At 40.6% G+C, this 12636-nt stretch overlaps 1 long non-coding RNA gene across 1 annotated transcript; it reads right to left on the reverse strand.

Moving 5' to 3' along the window:
- Positions 1-3724: 3724 nt before the first annotated feature.
- LOC121013409 (uncharacterized) lies at positions 3725-12385 on the reverse strand. Its single transcript, XR_005782690.1, has 3 exons — positions 11805-12385; positions 6627-6729; positions 3725-5092 (listed from the first exon to the last, which is right to left on the reverse strand). It is a non-coding gene; the product is annotated as an uncharacterized LOC121013409 (long non-coding RNA).
- Between the last annotated feature and the right edge of the window lie 251 nt (positions 12386-12636).

The raw sequence follows: 12636 nt of genomic DNA on the forward strand, positions 1-12636 counted from the left end.
ATCCCTGACGTTTCCTTCTCCCTCATCCCTCAGATCCAATCAGTCATCCTGACCTGGAAAGTCTACCTTCTTGATCTTTCACATCGTACACATTTCTGCATTTCCACTGCTGCTGTCTTAATTAGGGCTTCATTGCATCGTGCCTGTAATATTTTAAACGCGTTCTGGCCCATCACCCAGGCTTCAGTTCTATCTAGCACTTAACCATTCTCCATACTATCATCACTGCCTTTTTATTTGTCAACCTTTCTGCTAGATTATAAACCCTTGAGGGCAGGTGCCGAGATTTCAATCTCTGTATCCTGGGCACCTAGTGTAGCAAAAGGCTAATAACAGGCATTATTAAATGCGTGCTCATTAAATATATGCAAGAATGGTAGGTCAAATATGTGTGTACCGAATGTCTCCACACGACACATTTTACAGTTTCTCCTTTTCAGTTTCCTCTCTGATGTCAATAAACACTTTGTGTTTGGGCAGCATATCTGCCTTTCGTTCACTCATCTCTTCTCCCCTAAAAAATTGTTGTTTTAATCTGCTGTGGCCTGCCAAACCAGACCGTCAAAGTTATTTAGAATCGTATAAAGTAAGGTGAAAAGGCTCTGCCTGGGTCCCTCTTCTACAATTAAAGCAAATGAGCTTCAGTGCACTGGTTTTGCAAGAGCTGTCTCAACACTTCGGGGAACTTTGTTCCATCGCTGTGTTCCAGATCGTAGGAGCTGTACATAAGCCTGAATTCCAAGTAACTAAGGTGCTGCTATATTCAAATATTTTGTAATCAGTGATTTTAATTTGTCCTTTGATTTCAACAGAATCTTTCAAGTTTGCTTCTGGAAATGTATAGAAACTCTTGGTTTTACTGCAAATTTTTAATGTTTATTTATCTTGAGAGAATGTGCACAAGCAGGGAAGGGGCAGAGAGAGAGGGAAACAGAATCCCAAGCAGGCTCCACCCTGTCAGCACAGAGCCCCACTCGGGACTCAATCCCACAAACCGTGAGCTCATGACCTGAGCTAAGATTAAGAGTTGACACTTCACCAGCTGAGCCACCCAGGTGCCCTGTGATTTTACTACATCTTTTAAATGATAAATATGAATCTTGCCAGAAAATGTTATTAAAATTTATCTCACTGGAAAATATTTTATGTTGCTACCTTTATTTATACATTTTCTGTTTAATTTTTTTACACACAGTTTAATGTTAAATGAGTTAGCAAAAAAATCCATGTTAAATAAATTTAGAGGATCCTCAACTAACAATGCATGGACATTGCATTATTCTGTTGAAAATCTCCACCTAATTCTATTCTTTTTTTTTAATTTGTTTTTTTTTTTAATGTTTATTTATCTAGGGAGAACATGAGGAGGGGAGGGGCAGAGAGAAAGGGAGACACAGACTCTGAAGCAGGCTCCAGGCTCTGAGTTGTCAGCCCAGAGCCTAACATGGGGCTCAAACTCACAAACTGGGAGATCATGACCTGAGTGCAAGGCAGATGCTTAACCAATGGAGCCACCCAGGTGCCCTTCTATCTAATCCTATTCTTAATGTGTTTTTTGTCAATGGAGAGCTGAGCCACGCAACCCTGAAATACTTCTCAGAACACAGTACTGGTTTCTGCTTTTCCTTTATAAACTGTGGTTGGTTATATTTAGGAGTGGAGATTCTGAACACCCTTGGAAAAATAAGTTAAGCATGGAAGTGAGGCCAGGTTATCCTCCATGTAAGCATTTTAATTGCCTCAATTGAGAACACAAGCCCAGCCCACAGCACTTCCTTTGAAATTGCCGGCCACCTAGACCCTGCAAATGTAGGCCAGGCCAGCCAGGTATGTGTGTGTGGCCCCAGCCAGTTGGAACAGAGGGACATCCAATACGAGACCAAACAATCCATAAGTTGGGCTAAGCCAATTATATTCTTTCTCTCAGAAATGGAGAGTCAGGGCTCTGAGGCAGAATTAATGGGTTACTGTTGAACACTTGACAAAAGGTCATATAGTCAGGATGAAAATGGCCTTGTTGGGCTATATGCGACCAGGAGAAGCTGATGTGGGGAGAGAGGAAGCAGAGAGAAGAACCATTTTGAAACCCTTAGGAGATGCACAAAGTGTGACTTCAACTCAGAGAAAAGCCAGCTGTATAATTCAGAACCCAGTGCAAAATGAAAATGTGGAGCCCTTTGTTCGAAAGCAAGGGGAAAATGCTATTAAAGGTACTGAAATATGAAGGCTTTTCCTTTAAAATATTTTATTATTTATAAAATGTATACGGGCATATTATCTCAGGCTGCCTTAACAGAACTCTACAGACTGGGTTGCTTATGCAACAGAAATTTATTTTCTCACAGCTCTGGAGGCTAGAAGTCTTAAGTATGATCAAGGTGCTGTCAGGGTTTCTGATAAGATACCTCTTCCTGGCTGGCACACAGCTGCCTTCTTGCCATGTCTCACATAACCTTTCTTCTGCATGCACACACACACACGCACACACACACACACACACACACACACACACAGAGTGAGAGAGATTTCTAGTGACTTTTCTTCTCATAAGGATACTAGTCCTACAGGATTAGAGCCCAGCCCTCATCACCCTACTTGACCTTAATTACCTCTTTAATGGCCCTGTCTCCAAATAGAGTCACATAGAAGGTTAGGACTTCAACATATGGATTTGGCAGGGGGATACAATTCAGTCCATAAGTAGGGGTAATTGTGATACATAGGTAACAGTATAAACTTACAAACTGAAGAAAATATCTTTGGTGTCATAATCTTTATAATATAATAAATAAGGCTTCATTAGTGTGATAGCTTGATTGATTGTAAGACTCTTCTGGCTCATTTCTGCAAATATATTTATTAAATCATCAACATTTTTACTTTTAGCAACTTCATTTTCTTTTTTTTTTAATTTTTTTTTAACGTTTATTCATTTTTGAGACAGAGAGAGACAGAGCATGAACGGGGGAGGAGCAGAGAGAGAGGGAGACACAGAATCTGAAACAGGCTCCAGGCTCTGAGCTGTCAGCACAGAGCCCAACGCGGGGCTCGAACTCACAGACCGCGAGATCATGACCTGAGCCGAAGTCGGCCGCTCAACCGACTGAGCCACCCAGGCGCCCCGCAACTTCATTTTCAATCTATGTTATTGAAAGCAATGTGAGTTGTTCTTGGAAAATTCAAGATTGCAAACAATTTTTGATGATTTTTAATATTTAGGAGGATTTGTCTGCTGATGCCACAGTTACTGAAGCTGTTAAGAGTATCTTATAGGTGAGGCGCCTGGGTGCCTCAGTCAGTTAAACATTAGACTCTTGATTTCTGCTCAGGTCATGATTTCACAGTCTTGGGATTGAGCCCCCTGTCAGGCTCCTTGCTGAACCTGGAGCCTGCTTGAAGTTCTCTCTCTCTCTCTCTCTCTCTCTCTCTCTCTCTCAGCCTCTCCCCCATTCTCACTCTCTCTCTTTCTCTCTCAAAATAAATAAACTTGGGGCGCCTGGGTGGCGCAGTCGGTTAAGCGGCCGACTTCAGCCAGGTCACAATCTCACGGTCTGTGAGTTCGAGCCCCGCATCAGGCTCTGGGCTGATGGCTCGGAGCCTGGAGCCTGTTTCAGATTCTGTGTCTCCCTCTCTCTCTGCCCCTCCCCCGTTCATGCTCTGTCTCTCTCTGTCCCAAAAATAAATAAAAACGTTGAAAAAAAATTAAAAAATAAATAAATAAATAAACTTTACATAAAAGAGTATTTTATAGGCTATGAAAACATTGGGATAAATTTCCAATTAATTATATTAAAATATAAATATTAGAAATATATGTGTAAATATTAGTACATCTAAAGCTGATGATTCTTGCAGAACAATTTTTCTGAAAAAACTTGTCTTCATACAGATCATTTTCATGTCAGTCTAAATTTAATTTTAAATGTAAACTTATACCATGGCATTTTAACATTTCTTCTTACATTTCCTGTAATTTGTGGAGGTTATACAAGAAATGGACTTCATGATTTATATATAATTCAAATACTTGTTTACACATTCTATCACTGTATATTCAATTACAAAGGAAAACTAATTTCAAAATTATCTTCATTAAAACGGTTTCATCTGATGCTTCATAGGAAAATAGCGTTCTATTTCATGAAGTGTGATCATCGTTACATTTAATTTCTGTTTCTAAGTTTATGGATATTTGTTTTACGGTGCTGCAGCAGTTAGCGAAAACAGAGGTTTTAAACTATGAAGAATTCTAATTCCTCCTTAACAGGTTTTGTTGAAATGTCCATGTGTACGTTTTCATTCTGCAATAATTTTGCTGACAAAGTTTTGCCACGTGAGCTCTAAGAGTTCCTGGCCAAAGCGTTAAGATCTGTGCCAATGCCCCAGAGACGGGCTCCAGAGACACACTGGCAAACTGGCCTCCTGCCATGGATCCTGGCACTGGGGTCCCTCCTCTCTCCAGGGCTGTGACTACTGCTGCCCCTGCTGCTGCTGCTGTGGCTGCCCTCACCATCACCGTCACCACCACCACACCCAGCCCAACTCAGGTCCCGGGCATGGCGTGTAGAGCCACGCTAACGGCGCTCCGCCCACTGCTCACCAGCTACAGGTCAACGTGAAAGCATGCTTTTTCACATATCTCCTCTGCGCAGGTGCATGTTCCATTGTCCATTCAAACTTAAGTTACAGAATACAAGCTCCTCATCGGCCAGTTCTGGCACAATCCCAGGAATTCAAGGGGTGCCTGCATCTTGGCCTGGGATGCCCTTAAGATGGCCGGTTGTATTTTTGCAAAAACAAAATAAAACAAAAACCTCTGCTGGATGGACGCTGCTGGATACCCAGTCACTGCCCATCCTTTACTAAAAGAAAAATCGTTCTTTTCAGGGACACCATGTGCCACCTTCCCAAAATTCCTTACATCTAAAGGGAAGTACGGAATTCAGAGCCGATGAAAAATAATCGAAAAGTCTGCCAGAGATTTCTGGGAAATGGTTGCTTTCCTGATACACGTGGGCTTCATTCTGTCCCCTTCTTCTTCCTGCCAGGAATGCAGGCATGAGGCTGGAAGTAGAAGAGGTATCTGGCCATCCTGAAGCAACCAGCAAGAAGACAGAGTAGGAACACGGATCACTCAGAACATCAGGAAGCAGCTACACCAACCCCACACTGCCCATCTCTAAACTTCCTGTTAATTAGAAACACAAACTCTTCTCCTTAGTACCGAGTCCGGCTTCTAACACATGCAGCCAAATGCAATCTTAATCGAGACCCTTTTACTGACGTTAGCTCGAGTCCGTTTTCGTTTCTTGGAATCCGCCGTTTGTGCTCCACGCATGTGCTGTGGGATCCCTTTCCTGTACAAGCCTTCTCTCAACGGGACTTTCACGCCTACCAACCAGCTCTTTAGAGGGCTGCCCTCAGATTTCCTAGCCTGTTGGGCTTAAAAGTCATAATTTCATAAGAATGTGCACCCCCTGGGTGCTCTTTGTAACCCTTGCCCCAATCAGGACGGTTTTACTGCAGGATTGAGTAAGAGTTATTCCCTGCGGGACTTTGATATGACACACGTGCCAATCCCCATCCCCCACCGGTTTCGTGTCCTAACAAACTACTTTCACATGGGGGCCCTCCTCTCTCCGGGGCTGGGAAATCTCAGGGTCCACTTCTGGGAAATCCAACCTAAGATGCAATGCACAGATCCCTGAATAGAATAGGTATCACCAGCTGCTATAAACTGAATGCTTGTGTCCCTTAAAATTCCTTTGTTAATACCCCCCCCCCCATTTTTATGCATGCACCAATGAAAGGCCATGTGAGGACATAATCAGGAAGAAGGACCCTCACTAAGAACCTGGGCTTGCTGGCACTCTGATCTCAGACTTATAGCCTCCAGAAGCATGAGAAATAAATGCGCATTAAGTCACTCAGACTATGATAATTTGATATAGCAGCCCAAACTGACCAAGATATTAGGGATTTAAAAGTAAAAGCCAATCAGTTTTGACACTGGTTGTACGATAGTTCAAATACAACGTGATACTTCAAATAAAAATACACTTATTAGTTTAAACATCACACAAATATAATCACCATAAGAAGAGAATGCCACTATCTCGATAGCAAAAAGATGAACAAAATATGAAATATATGTCGGCCAAAGTGTTGATTTAGGGCTGTCTTTCACATCTCGCAACATCAGTAGGAGGAACACTCCAGTATGGCACTGGCTTCAGGGGGACCACAGTTTGTCACCTTCAACCCCCTCATCACCTCCCAGTACTGTACTTTCCTAACCCTCAAGTCGTAATTAGCTTGCTGCTCTTTTCTGTTGGCCATTTAAGACATGCATTTGAGAGTTTTGTTTTGTGTGTGAAAGAAAATTTAACAGCTTTATTCACAGCATGATTATCTTTTATCTCGGTGCTATGAGGCATATCTCCTTGATGTCAGCAGGGTTGGGAATTATTTTTAAACGACTAAATCAATACTTTCATTGAGGAAATTGAACCGTGCTGGCTTGTAAGCTCAAGATGAAAAGCTGAATCCCTTTCCAATAGCTTACTTCTGAGGGCTGAAATTAGGACAGATGGCTGGCTCAGTGTCCCTTGATATGATTTGATTACCTGTCACTGCCAGATGCCCAGTCTGAGGTACGTGAAGAGAAGCACAGACAGACAGCTACAGTTCCACTGTTTAGGAAGCAGAGGTACCGCTTCAATTCAAAGACTGAAAAGCAAAATATGCCTTCAGGTTTTAAGGAAATACAAATTTTTGAAAATGGGAAACGTCCTCCTATCTTAAGAGGTCTGTCTCAACATATTCCCTCTTGACCATTGGTTTTAACCGAATCTCTGTCATTCTAGAGTTCTACCAAGCTAAATTTACAAAATGTCCCAATAAAAAGCACCATTAATTTCATAAACAAATAGAAGTATAGGGCTGGAAGGAAACGTCTGGATCATTCAGTGCTGAGTTCAACCCTTTTTGTTTTTTAGGAGGCCAGTGACCTCCTGGAGTTCTGGTATTACATAGTCACGAACTTCAACCCAGCAAGATGATGTGTGCGTGTTAGCTTTTGGCAGCGTAAATCAAGAACCTCCAACTTCCTTAAGTAAAGGAGAAGGTATATGGTTGAAAAAACTCTGGAGGTTCTCACAAAATCCAGGGGCAGAGAGTATAAATAAGACTCATTGGAAACATGAGAAACTCAAAAGCCCTCAGGATCCCACCCTATGCCTTCTACTTCTCAGAAACCACAAGGTTTCCTGGATATCTGTTGTTCATCTGGCATGTGACTCAACGCACTTCAGATCACATACCCACCACTGACTGACTCAGTGTCCCAAGTCCCCGACAGGAAAATCTAATTGGCACGACTCACAGTCGTGACAGCCTGGCCATTTGGGAGTGTACTGAGGGACCTCTGACCGGGGGGCCAATTCTAGTGCAGTTACCTGATGCTTGAAAGTGGGGAGGCCGGGTTGGTTGTTCAGCTACAGAAGAATCCCAAGGCAGAAAACAGTTGGAATCAGGACACCTGGGTGGCTCAGTCAGTTAAGCATCTGACTCTTGATCTCAGCCCAGGTTTTAATCTCAGGGTTGTGAATTCCAGCCCTGCATTGGGCTCCATTCTGGATGTGGAGGAAAGAGAAAGAAAGAAAGAAAAAGAAAGAAAGAAAGAAAGAAAGAAAGAAAGAAAGAAAGAAAGAAAAAGAGAGAGAGAGAGAAAGAAAGAAAGAAAGAAAGAAAGAAAGAAAGAGAAAGAAAGAAAGAAAGAAAAAGGAAGGAAGGAAGGAAGGAAGGAAGGAAGGAAGGAAGGAAGGAAGGAAGGGAAAAAAAGAAAGAAAGGAAGAAAGAAGAAAGAAAGAAAACAATTGGTATCTCTAATAACATGACATGATTTGTTCTCCTGGAAAGTACTGTAAAATTCAAAGAAATTATATAATGCTTAAGTAGAGTTTATGGAACACAAGTGTAGTCCATACGGTTTATCTTTATTACTGCAATATATCACATCTATATATTTTAAAATAGGAAAATTATCAATAGGTATCAATAGAGATTTGGTAAAATTTGATAACAATCCATAATATTTAAACTTAAAAAAATTGTTAAAATATCATTAAAAAGGCAAATGAGGGGTGCCTGGCGAGTTCAGTCAGTTAAGCATTTGACTCTTGATTTCGGCTCAGGTCACAATCTTACAGTCGTGAGATTAAGCCCCACATCAGTCTCTGTGCTGAGTGTAAGGCCTGCTTAAGATTCTCTTTATTTCTCCCTCTGCCCCTCTCTCACTTGCACTCTCTTTCTCTCAAAAAGAAACAAAGAAACAAAAACAAGCAAATGACAAACCAATAATAATATGTAATAGAAAAGAGGTTAATATCTTTAGAATAGAAAGAGATCTTATAAGAATTATTTTTAATTAGCTGCTCAGTAAGAAGAAGTGAACAAAGAATGTGAAAAGGCAATTCATACACACAAAATACTCAGCCTCATGAAAGATTAAAATACAAAATAAAACAGTGCTAGAGTACTATTTTTACTCATCAAGTAGGCAAAGATTGAAATAGTGTTTACACCTAAGGTTGTTTAGGGGTCGGTAAAATATACAGTCTCGTGCAATGTTTTTGGAAGCATATATTGGTAAAACTTTCTGGATAACCTTCTGGAATTATTCATCAAAAGCCTTAAAACTGATTAGGTAATTTTAGTAGAAATTTCAGATGTACTCAATATTTATGTTAGTAGATGCTTAACATTACACCATTTAAAATACAGGAAAACTATAAACATTAAAAATGTATAACAATTAAGAATTTTAACAATTTATGATGCTATAAAAATAGAGATAACATGAGAAGATAGAAAAGAATATACACAAAGTTGTTTATAGGCTTACTTCTAGGTGGAATTTTTTTTTTTAGCTGTGATTTGTATTTTTGTCTTTATACCTTTTTATATTTTCCAAAACTTTTATAACATATAATAATTTTGCTATCAAAAAGAGGAAAAAAGGTAAGCATTCACAAAAATGCAAAAGGAAAATAAAATTTGGAAATTGAAAAAATGGGGAAATATTGGAGCCATTGTCTTTAAAATCAATACCAAAAACAATAAAATTAAATTTAAAAATGAAATATTTTTAAAAAATAAAATAAGTACCAATAAAAAAATGTCAGATGTAAAACTATTATTTAATATGTTTCTATCCCATCAATCCAAGAAATAAAAAAGAATAGGATAGAGGTTAATCCTTGGAAAACAGGTTAGAAAAACTAGCCAGATACAGCAAGATAGCCTTCTTTAAAATAGCAATCATGGGTCAGAAAACGTTAAGTAGCAAAGAGGACAATATACAAACTTGTGATTCCCAAAGATATTCATGTCTAATTTACCTTCTAAAATATTGTTATGAGGATTCATGTAAGGAAAATAATAAATAAGATAATAGATTTGAAACCCTTCTTATATTTTAAAAAATGGTGTGATGGTAGTAATAATAATTCTCTGGATGTGTTGTTTTAAACAAGAAATATATATAAAATTATGTGATCCCTTCCAAGCAATAGTCACTATTCTCCCACTTGCCAAAAAATAGATTTTATATTAATGTGTACCCATTGCTGATATCCAGGAGAACAGAGATGTAAAATGAGTGGCTTATAGCAGAAAAATGATTTCTATCCCCTCCTGGCTCTCGCCACCCTGCACCCTCCTGAGCTTGGCACTTAGAGAAGTCAAAACATAGAGGGCATTGGGGTGTGCAGTTCTAGACGGAAGACGTCAGAACTGCACAGAAAATCCACTAGGAGTGTATGTGATTTGATTGTCTTCCAGAGGCTACACATACAATACCCAAGGTTATTTCCAGCCCACCCGCCACCAGAACAGGTGAGGGAGTGGTCTTCTTTTCTAGAGGCAGCAGAGGTCAGAGGGGCTAGAAGGCATGACAGGGAGGAGGCAGGGGTGCAGGTAGAGATGACAGTGTCTAAATAGAAAGTGGTATCCAAGAGGGTAATGTGGGTCCTTGGTCTAAGGGCCAAGACTGAAGGACCATCCCTCATTTAGGAGCTGAAAGATGGGTTGGACAGTGTATAGGAGCCTAACCACCCCCCTTGCCCACCCCAATGTCCTCCTCGGGTTCTGAATTGGTTGGAAGACAAAAACTCAAACCTGAAGTCAAGAACTGTTTTGAGCCTGAACTAACACACACCAAATAAAAAGCAATTCTAAAACAGAGAATTATTAATAAATTAATAAAACAGTATCTGAGTACCTATTCCCAAGTGTCTTTTACTTATCTAATACTCTCTTCTGCTTCTCCATCAACATCTGGCTCAAAACTCAATTTCCTTCATGCTTCCTTAGATCTATGTAGTAAAAACCAAACTACTAAGTTCAAACCCCAGCCCCATCACCAACTGTATGATTTCCAAGACTGTTTAACTTCTTTGTGACTCATTTTCTTCAAAATAAGGAGTAAAACATTTATTTATAGGGTTGCCAGAAAAGTAAGTAAGATAGGGCAAGGAAATCACTTGGAGAGTGCTCAACACATAATGATTGCACCATAAATGGTGGGGTTTTTTTTTCAGTGAAATAATGTTTTGTTTTTAACATTATACTTTGCAAGCTCCATAACATCACTAACAGTTACGAAGTACATGGAAAGAGCTAGAGAAACTTTCACTCACTAGGATTCCTCTGCAGAAGTGCTCTATTTTTATTTGAAAATACTGAAATATTTTGATAAACTGCTTGGAATCGAGGGTTAGCGCCCCAAGACCATGCTTCAGTTGAGAAATATCCTAAATGGAGGCTCAAGAGGCAAGTTGAGTAGTTTGTTTAGATTCTGAGGAAGAAGGACGAGAAAAGGAGAAAAGCAAAATGAGAGGCTGAGAGAGGGAATAAAGAAAGCGAGAGAGAAACTCCAGAATTTCATGCCCAGGTTAACTAATCAGGCGGACAACACAAGAAGAGGGTGTCCATGGCTATGTTGTCTAGTCTAGGAGAACATGATCTCCTCTGGGGATTTTAGGGAGGATTTTTACATAGTTTTGTGCAGTCCACTCATTTTCCAGAGGGACAAATGCCAGAGGTGAATGCACAATTTCTTTTGGTCTAGAAGCTGTCCAATCAACCCGGTCACGTGCCCCGAAAAACTGATGAGGCAACGTGGGCTGTGAAGCACTGGAATGAGAGGGGGACTGGCTTAAAATACCCACTTCCAAACAGCGATGGCCAATATATGTTGACTCAGCACTTCCCCTGACATTTTTGTTTTCAGCCTCCCAGAGAGCCCTGTCTCTTTAGAGAAATTAAGACAACTTGAGGTGTCCACGTACTCCACCGTTCTGGGGCACAACTGGCTTGCGCCTGTGCCCCCCCCCCCCCACCCCGCCCGGCTCAGTTTCTCTACCTCAGAATACTTACTTGATTTCAGAGCACAGGCTCCAGTTGGGAGAAACGAGCCCCTGTTTATCAGTTTATATTTGGCAATTTATACAGGCTCAACTAGCCTAGCGATGGCCATTTGACTATACTAATCAGATTCCATCAAGGCAAAAACTCTGAGACTCATGGGACAGATATTAAGTAGACCATCTGCAGGTAGAATCAAGATCTGCTCCAACCGAGTCACAAATCAGAGACTGCGAACCGGAAGAGCCCGGAAGCCCGGAGTCTCTCTTACTCTACACTGGCTGCTCCGTGATCGACGTGCCTACTTCACTCCCCGTGGTCACTTCCCAGGCGCGGGCACTGTGAACTGGGGTGACTCGGTTCAAAAAGTTACTTACGTTTTCTGAGGAGTGAAATTAAGTACAACGGCAATGAAGATTACTGGAAATTGCTTTCACCTCAAAAAGAAAAAAGTCTCTCCCCACCCTTTCCAGAACCAACACAGGCACAGCTCCACGCAGCCAAATTCCTGAGCCCTCATTTAAGATCCTATCGGTGATCCACACCTGTGGTTAGGTGATTAGCTTCGGTGCTTTTACACTCCAGCCAGATGCACTGGAAAGACACGAACGGGAGTTTGAGTAAAGGCAGGAAGAGAACACTGCGGAACACGTGAAAAGGCACCCCAAGTTGGCGGAAGTTCTCTAAAGGCCTGGCGTCTCTGTCTACACACTTTTGATCCTCGTTCCCAGGATCTGAAGATTCTCAAAGGGGATCTCTCCTTGGGGAGCTGAGCCACGTAGAGATCCCACTGAAGACGTCCAAACTAACGCTGGATGTGTTATTCGTTGTGAAGAGGAAATTCAGAAAGTTGAGATATGCAGTAAGACAAAAAAAGAGGTTATGGTCATATATCTCCAACATATAAACAGTCTCTTGAGCTAACTTTGTGCATTTTTGGACTTATGTTACATCGGTTTAGAAAACTAATTTAGCATACTAGGAGCATAAGTCTACATAAAGCCAATTCAGTTTTAACAATTTATAGTTGCAAAAAAAAAAATTGAAATGAGTAGGTTTTTAACAACATATTGTTATCTATAAAAACAATCCATGTGTATTGGGTAAATACAGAAACTACAAGAAGAAAATAAAAATCAACAGTAAATCCAGCATCAAAGGAAAATCCCTGCTAACATTTTGAGATTATTTATCCTTGTGTCTTTTTAT

The sequence above is a fragment of the Herpailurus yagouaroundi genome, unplaced genomic scaffold (genome assembly GCF_014898765.1).
Source record: "Herpailurus yagouaroundi ecotype Mexico unplaced genomic scaffold, PumYag 198, whole genome shotgun sequence".
Taxonomy (NCBI): Eukaryota; Metazoa; Chordata; class Mammalia; order Carnivora; family Felidae; genus Herpailurus; species Herpailurus yagouaroundi.